General features: G+C 47.8%; 1 protein-coding gene and 1 non-coding gene across 2 annotated transcripts in view; both read left to right on the forward strand.

The window, feature by feature from the left end:
- The first annotated feature begins 2,580 nt into the window (after positions 1-2,580).
- Positions 2,581-2,711, forward strand: LOC132584906 (U8 small nucleolar RNA). Its single transcript, XR_009556281.1, has one exon. It is a non-coding gene; the product is annotated as a U8 small nucleolar RNA (small nucleolar RNA).
- Positions 2,712-5,105: 2,394 nt separating this feature from the next.
- AURKB (aurora kinase B) overlaps positions 5,106-7,875 on the forward strand; it is a 27,775-nt gene continuing 25,005 nt past the window's right edge. The window contains 1 exon segment of the mRNA XM_060256507.1: positions 5,106-5,266. The gene's annotated coding sequence lies outside the window, so the exon portion shown is untranslated.

Below are 7,875 nucleotides of genomic sequence, written 5' to 3' on the forward strand. Positions count from 1 at the left end.
TAATACACATCAGAAGATCCCACCAAGCTCCTTCAGATCTCTTCAAATCTCGGAAGCTAAGCAGGGTTGATTCTGGCAAGTACTTGGGTGGGAGATCTCCTTGGAATACCAGTACTGGGAGGCAGGGTCAAGCTTTATTCAGCCACCTCTGAATATCCTCCCACATCCCCATAAGGGGTCAGTCACCAGAGGGTGCCGTGACTTCGAGGCGCCCACACACACAGGCAAATAAAGATCGAAAAATGCCAAAAGGAAATGGGTTGAAATTAAATCGAAAGAGTTTCCAGCTCAACATTAGGAAGAACTTCCTGACCGTTAGAGCGGTTCCTCAGTGGAACAGGCTTCCTCCTTGGGCGGTGGTGGGCTCTCCCTCCTTGGAGGTTTTTCAACAGAGGCTGGATGGCCATCTGACAGCAATGAAGAGCCTGTGAATTGAGGGGGAGGTGTTTGTGAGTTTCCTGCATTGTGCAGGGGGTTGGACTAGATGACCCTAGAGGTTCCTTCCAACTCTATGATTCCTTCCTTCCTTCCTTCCTTCCTTCCTTCCTTCCTTCCTTCCTTCCTTCCTTCCTTCCTTCCTTCCTTCCTTCCTTCCTTCCTTCCTTCTTCCTCGGGAGGTGGTGGGCTCTCCTTCCTTGGAGGTTTTTCAACAGAGGCTAGATGGCCATCTGACAGCAATGCAGATACTGTGAATTTAGGGGGAGATGTTTCTGAGTTTCCTGCATTTTGCAGGGGGTTGGACTAGATGACCCTGGAGATCCCTTCCAACTCTAGGATTCTATGAGGGAGAACTTCCCCATAAGGGGTCAGTCACCAGAGGGTGCCGTGACTTCGAGGCGCCCACACACACAGGCAAATAAAGATCAAAAAATGCCAAAAGGAAATGGGTTGAAATTAAATTGAAAGAGTTTCCAGCTCAACATTAGGAAGAACTTCCTGACCGTTAGAGCGGTTCCTCAGTGGAACAGGCTTCCTCCTTGGGAGGTGGTGGGCTCTCCTCCCTTGGAGGTTTCTAGGAGACTAGATGGCCATCTGACAGTAAAGAGGATCCTGTGAATTTAGGGGGAGGTATTTGTGAGTTTCCTGCATTGTGCAGGGGTTGGACTAGATGACCCTAGAGGTCCTTTCCAACTCTAGGATTCTATGATTAACTTCCTGACCATTAGAGCAGTTCCTCAGTGGAACAGGCTTCCTCCTTGGGAGGTGGTGGGCTCTCCTTCCTTGGAGATTTTTAAACAGAAGCTAGATGGCCATCTGACAGCAATGCGGATCCTGTGAATTTAGGGGGAGGTTTTGTGAGTTTCCTGCCTTGTGCAGGGGGTTGGACTAAATGACCCTGGAGGTCCCTTCCAACTCTAGGATTCTATGAAAACCACCCCCCTTTAGGGGAAAAAAAAAAGATTGGGGAGACACAAAAGTCTTCTACCACTGCTTTATCAAAACTGGAGACATCGCAGTCTGCTACAGATACAACCAATCTCTGAATTTGTCCTGATTTCGGTTTTAGTCCTAATGTCATTATGCGACACCTTTTGCTTCATGCATTTTAAGGATCTAATAATAGCATCTTAAAAAAGAAAAAAAAGGAGGCGCCCTGAGCCTGCCCTGGCTGGGAGGGCGGGATATAAATAAAAGTTTATTATTATTATTATTTATTAGTCAGTGACAGCTCCTTTACTGGTAAAACTTTTGCTAACCTTTGCTGTTTCCGCTTCGATTTCGACTAGGGTTGCCAATCCCCAGGTGGGGGCAGGGGATCCCCCGGTTTGGAGGCCCTCCCCCCCCCCCCCGCTTCAGGGTCGTCAGAAAGCAGGGGAAGGAGAGGGAAATGTCTGCTGGGAACTCTATTATTCCGTATGGAGATTTATTCCCATAGAAAATGGAGAATTGATCCGCGGGTATCTGGGGCTCTGGGGGGGCTGTTTTTTGAGGTAGAGGCACCACATTTTCAGTATAGCATCTAGTGCCTCTCCCCAAAATACCACCCAAGTTTCAAAAATATTGGACCAGGGGGTCCAATTCTATGAGCCCCAAAAGAAGGTGCCCGTATCCTTCATTATTTCCTAAGGAAGGAAGGCATTGAAAAGGTGTGCCGTCCCTTTAAATGTGATGGCCAGAACTCCCTTTGGAGTTCAATGATGCTTGTCACAGCCTTGATCTTGGCTCCACCCCTAATGTCTCCTGGCTCCACCCCCAAAGTCCCCAGATATTTCTTAAATTGGACTGGGCAACCCTAATTTCGACCGGGGCAACCCGCGACACATCCTTCAGCCTTCTTTTTTTGACTCTAGACGGTAACTGCTCCCGCGGCTCCTCCGCCTCCTGTTCTTTCCCTGACCAATGGGGGAGTCGTATGCAAACGACCCGACGCAACGCCCTCTGGGAAATCAAACGACCGTGTCCATTTTCCGAGCGCAGAATAAAAACCTCTGCTTTTTAGGAACGGGCGTGAAGCCGCAGGTGGGGAAGCCGCTCCATAGGGCAGAGGGGGCCTGAGCGCGTAACGAGCTCAACCGGCCCCACCGTGACCTAAAGGACCGTGCCGCGACGGCTAGTTCGGGCGGGGCCGTGGTCTCGTTATCGTCAGTGAGGTATATCCTTACCTGTTCCTCCTCCGGGAGAACAGCACATGATGAATGGAGGCGCATGAGACATGATTAAGGTCTCCCCCGGCCAAGGAAGAGCAACACCTCGGCCGGCTCCTTTCTGATCGCCACTGACGATTAAATTACAAATTTGTATTTAATTTAGATGGGGCAAGGTGGGCAGCTGTTTTGGTCTGAGTCTGTAGAGCAAAACAGGTGTTTAGGGGTACCTCTGAGACCAACTAAGTTTTACACAAAGCAGGAGTCCAGTTGCACCTTTAAGACCAACCCATTCTTATTGAGAACATAACTTTTCCCGTGCACGACGAATCCTGCTGTTGGTCTGAAGCAGCTGAACAAAGCAGGAGACAAGGGGCACCTTTAAGACCAACCCATTTTATTGAGAGCTTGAGCTTTCTTGTGCTCTTAAGCCACTTCATCAGACGAGGAACCCCGCGCAGTGAGCAAAGCCATGCATAGCTGAGCAGAGCCATCCATAGCTGGTAGGCAGTGGCTAGATCCAAGCGGGCAGCCGTGTTGGTCTGAAGCAGCTGAACAAAGCAGGAGACAAGGGGCACCTTTAAGACCAACCCATTTTATTGAGAGCTTGAGCTTTCTTGTGCTCTTAAGCCACTTCATCAGACGAGGAACCCCGCGCAGTGAGCAAAGCCATGCATAGCTGAGCAGAGCCATCCATAGCTGGTAGGCAGTGGCTAGATCCAAGCGGGCAGCCGTCTTGGTCTAAAGCAGCTGAACAAAGCAGGAGTCAAGGGGTACCTTTAAGACTGACCCATTTTTATAGACAACGTCAGCTTTCGTGTGCTCTTAAGCACACTTCATCAGACGAGGAATCCAGCACACGGAGCGAAGCCACACATAGCTGAGCAGAGCCACACAGAGCTGGTAGGCAGTGGCCCAGAATGCAACCTGGTACAGATTTAAGAACCAATGACAGTGAAGTAAAATGATCTGGGAGGCAGTGGTTTAGAATGGAAAATGGTACAATGACAAGAGTTTTATTCACACTTTTGTCTGATGAAGTGTGCTTAGAGTACCATTTTGCATTCTAAACCACTGCCTACCATCTATAGGTAGTTCTCACTGTACCTGATTCTGAGTCTGATGAAGTGTGAAAGTCTTACATGTTGGTCTTAAAGGTGGACTTGACTCCAACTTTATTCTGAATAAAACTTTGTTGGTCTTAAAGGTGCACTTTGACTCCTGCTTTGTTCTATCTTTAAAGACCGGTTTAAATTCTGACATATATTGCCTTTTGTTGTTTTAGCCCAGTCAACCTAAGCTAGCAATCACCAGACCCTAAATTTGTGTCTCTCTTAATCTGCCAAAAAACATTTCCATGACTCTGCATAAATCACTGCCCGCGTTCTCTATATTCAGGACTGTTTGCCCTTCCATCCTATAGTCTGATGAAGTGGGCTTCTAGCACAGGAAAGCTTACATTCAGAATAAAACTTTGTTGGTCTTAAAGGTGACCTTTACTCCTGCTTTGTTCTATGTAGTCATTTGTCACTTTTCCCTCCTAGTCCAGGGGTGGCCAAACTTTCTTAACGTAAGAGCCACATAGAATAAACTTCAGATGTCAGAGAGCCAAAAGACATGAACATCAGATGTTTGAGAGCCAGAAAGAAGGAAGGATTTGCGGGGGAGGGGGGCCGAGATGTGGAAAGGAAGCAACTTTAACTTTAAATGCATTCTCCAAGGTGCCAGTTGGTTTGGCTTGGAGAAGTGATTTTAAAGTGCCACAGTTTGGCCACCCCTGGCCTAGTCCTTCTTTCTGTTTTACCAGCTGCTAATTGATTTTTAATTCAATAATAATTTTTTTCTTATTGCGGTTCGGTTTGTAGGGGTTTTTTTTGGAGAATTTCTGCAATGCAATCGGACTTCAGCTGTACTGCCTACGGTGAATTTCCACAGGCTTTAAAATAATATTTAAAAAGGCAAAGGTAGTCTCCTGTGCAAACACCTTGAATGATATTCATTTTAACGACACTGTTGGAAGTGTGTATATGATATCTGTGTCATGTTTTGTAAAAAAGTTTTAAAATTATATAGCATGTAGTTTTTAAAAAACGTTTTTATTCCTTCCTCTCTAGATACAGTCCTCAATGAGGCGGCTCACAAAATGGCCGCCGCGCCCCGCTGCGCTTCTCTTTCTCTTTGCCCTTTGTTTGGCATCAACTGCGCAGGCGCCAAATCGTCCTCTTATTTTTTTTAAAAAAAAAAGCTCGCGCGAGGCCCTGCGAAATCGAGCCAATCAGGAGCAAGCTCCGTGCTAGCGTCTAGAAAAACCGCCCAATCCTTGGCAATAGAAGAACAGCAGCCCGACGCCGCTTTAAAGACCTTAAGGACGTTTAGCTCACTCGGCCACGCCCCATATTGATTTGTGAGACGCATTGGCCAACCTGTGAGACGCATTGGCCAATCTCTGCTATCTTCGTGAGCAGGAATGCCACGTGACCAGGAAAGCCAATAAGAGAGAGAAACGTCACGCCCCGCGCTGAGGAGGTCTGGGACTGGCATTGCGTGAGGGAATTTCTCACCAATCGAAAAGCGCGCTGTGTCCGAACGTTGCGGCAGCCAATAGGCTTCGAGGAGGCTGATTTGAACGGCGAGTCGGGCAGTCGGAGCGGAGATAGCGACGGGTGCGGACCGCTCTGTGGGTAAGTGGGGAGTCTGCGCTTGGAAGCGGGGCCGGGAAGGCTTCCTTTAGCTGCTGAGGCCTGAATTGTTCCATGGTCCTAAACCGCACGTGTTGCAGTTGCAGGGTGGATGGAGTCGGAAAATCCGACTGTTCAAAGCCACTGAATGAATGAAATTTGTTTTAGTTGTTGACCTTTTTATTAGAACAGGAGTGGCCAGATTTGCTTAATGTAAGACCCACATAGAATAAACATCTGATGTTTGAGAGCCACAACACATGCATGTCAGATGTTTGAGAGCCGGAAGGAAGGAAGATGGGGAGGGAAGGAGGGGTGGAAAGAAAGTAACTTTGAGCGCCCAGTTCCAAAAACCTTTACTGGCATAACAATAACTTTAAAGAACTTTTTCAAAGAGAGAGAGCAGAACAAATCAACCAGTATGCCAACAAGAAGAAATAATCAAAGTACAATTGTGTGTAACATTGCATATAATAATGGGGCAAAGTGATAAAAGTTTGGAATAGTAATCTCAAATAACTTTGTGTAGTGGTTAAGTATGCAGACTCTTATCTGGGAGAACCGGGTTTGATTCCCTATTCCTCCGCTTGCACCTGCTGGAATGGCCTTGGGTCAGCCAGAGCTCTTGCTAAGTGGTTAAGTGCACAGACTCTTCTCTGGGAGAACCAAATTTGATTCCCCACTCCTCCACTTGCACCTGCTGGAATGGCCTTGGGTCAGCCATAGCTCTTGCTAAGTGGTTAAGTGCACTGACTCTTCTCTGGGAGAACGGGGTTTGATTCCTCCTTCACTTGCAGCTGCTGGAATGGCCTTGGGTCAGCCATAGCTCTGGCAGAGGTTGTCCTTGAAAGGGCAGCTTCTGGGAGAGCCCTCTCAGCCCCACCCACCTCACAGGGTGTGTGATGTGGGGGAGGAAGGTAAAGGAGATTGTGAGCCGCTCTGAGACTCTTCGGAGTGGAGGGCGGGATATAAACCCAATATCATCTTCTTCTAAAGGTAGTCCTCTGTGCAACAGTCATTTTCGACTCTAGGGTGATGTCACATCATGATGTTTTCATGGCAGACTTTTTTACAGGGTGGTTTGCCATTGCCTTCCATGGTCATTGCACTTTCCCCCGAGCAAGCTGGGTACTCATTTTACCCACCTCGAAAGGATGGAAGGCTGAGTCAACCTGGAGCCAGCTACCTGAACCAGCTTCCACTGGGTTCAAACTCAGGTTGAGAACAGAGCTTAGCACTGAAGTGCTGCAGCTTTGCCACTCTGCACCAAGGGGCTCTTCTATGAACATATGAAGCTGCCTTCTACTGAATCAGACCTTTGGTCCATCAAAGTCAGTATTGTCTACTCAAGACTGGCAGCGGCTCTCCAGGGTCTCAAGCTGAGGTTTTTCACACCTATTTGCCTGGACCCTTTTAGTTGGAGATGCCGGGGATTGAACCTGGGACCTTCTGCTTACAAAGCAGATGCTCACAATCTCCTTTACCTTCCTCTCCCACAACAGACACCGTGTAAGGTGAGTGGGGCTGGAGAGGGCTCTCCCAGCAGCTGCCCTTTCAAGGACAACCTCTGCCAGAGCTATGGCTGACCCAAGGCCATTCCAGCAGGTGCAAGTGGAGGAGTGGGGAATCAAACCCCGTTCTCCCAGATAAGAGTCTGCGCACTTAACCACTTAGCAAGAGCTATGGCTGACCCAAGGCCATTCTAGCAGGTGCAAATGAAGGAGTGGGGAATCAAACCCCGTTCTCCCAGATAAGAGTCCGCACACTTAACCACTACACCAAACTGGAATGAGCAGGCGATGGATATCTCAGTTGCATTGGTGTCTGAGGTGACATAAAGCAAGGTTTTGGGAAAAAATATATATTAAAAGTTTTTCTAGTCGCTGTTTCCACCAGTGTTCCCTCTAAGCTGAGTTAGTGTGTGCGAGCTCACAGATTTTTAGCCTTCAGCTTACATATTTTTGTCTTCGCTCAGGAAGGATGACTCCAGAGCACACTAATGTATGCAGTAGCTCACAATTTTAATGCCAGTAGCTCACAAAGTAGAATTTTTGCTCACAAGACTGCAGCTTAGAGGGAACATTGATTGCAATGCAGAATTACAGCATACTATAAAGTATGTTCATTGGGTTGCAACTGTTTCAGATGACTGGTTTTATTGATTTCATGTGTACCTTTTGCTGTATCTTGCCTAGAGCCCGGCATTGGCTGGGATGAGGCAATTCATAAAAGTAATTAATAATAACATGAAGCAGTTCCATGCTACACATGCTGATCCTTTATGTTTGCTAAAATCAGCGTTCTCCTTACACAAGAATTAGTCAGTTTGGTGTAGTGGTGAAGTGCGTGGACTCTTGTCTGGGAGAACCGGGTTTGATTCCCCACTCCTCCACTTGCACCTGCTGGAATGGCCTTGGGTCAGCCATAGCTCTTGTTAGTGGTTAAGTGCACAGACTCTTATCTGGGAGAACCGGGTTTGATTCCCCTCTCCTCCACTTGCACCTGCTGGAATGGCCTTGCGTCAGCCATAGCTCTCCCAGAAGTTGTCCTAGAAAGGGCTGCTTCTGTGAGAGCCCTCTCAGCCTCACCCCACCTCACAGGGTGTCTGTTGT

Source organism: Heteronotia binoei, chromosome 15 (genome assembly GCF_032191835.1).
Source record: "Heteronotia binoei isolate CCM8104 ecotype False Entrance Well chromosome 15, APGP_CSIRO_Hbin_v1, whole genome shotgun sequence".
Taxonomy (NCBI): Eukaryota; Metazoa; Chordata; class Lepidosauria; order Squamata; family Gekkonidae; genus Heteronotia; species Heteronotia binoei.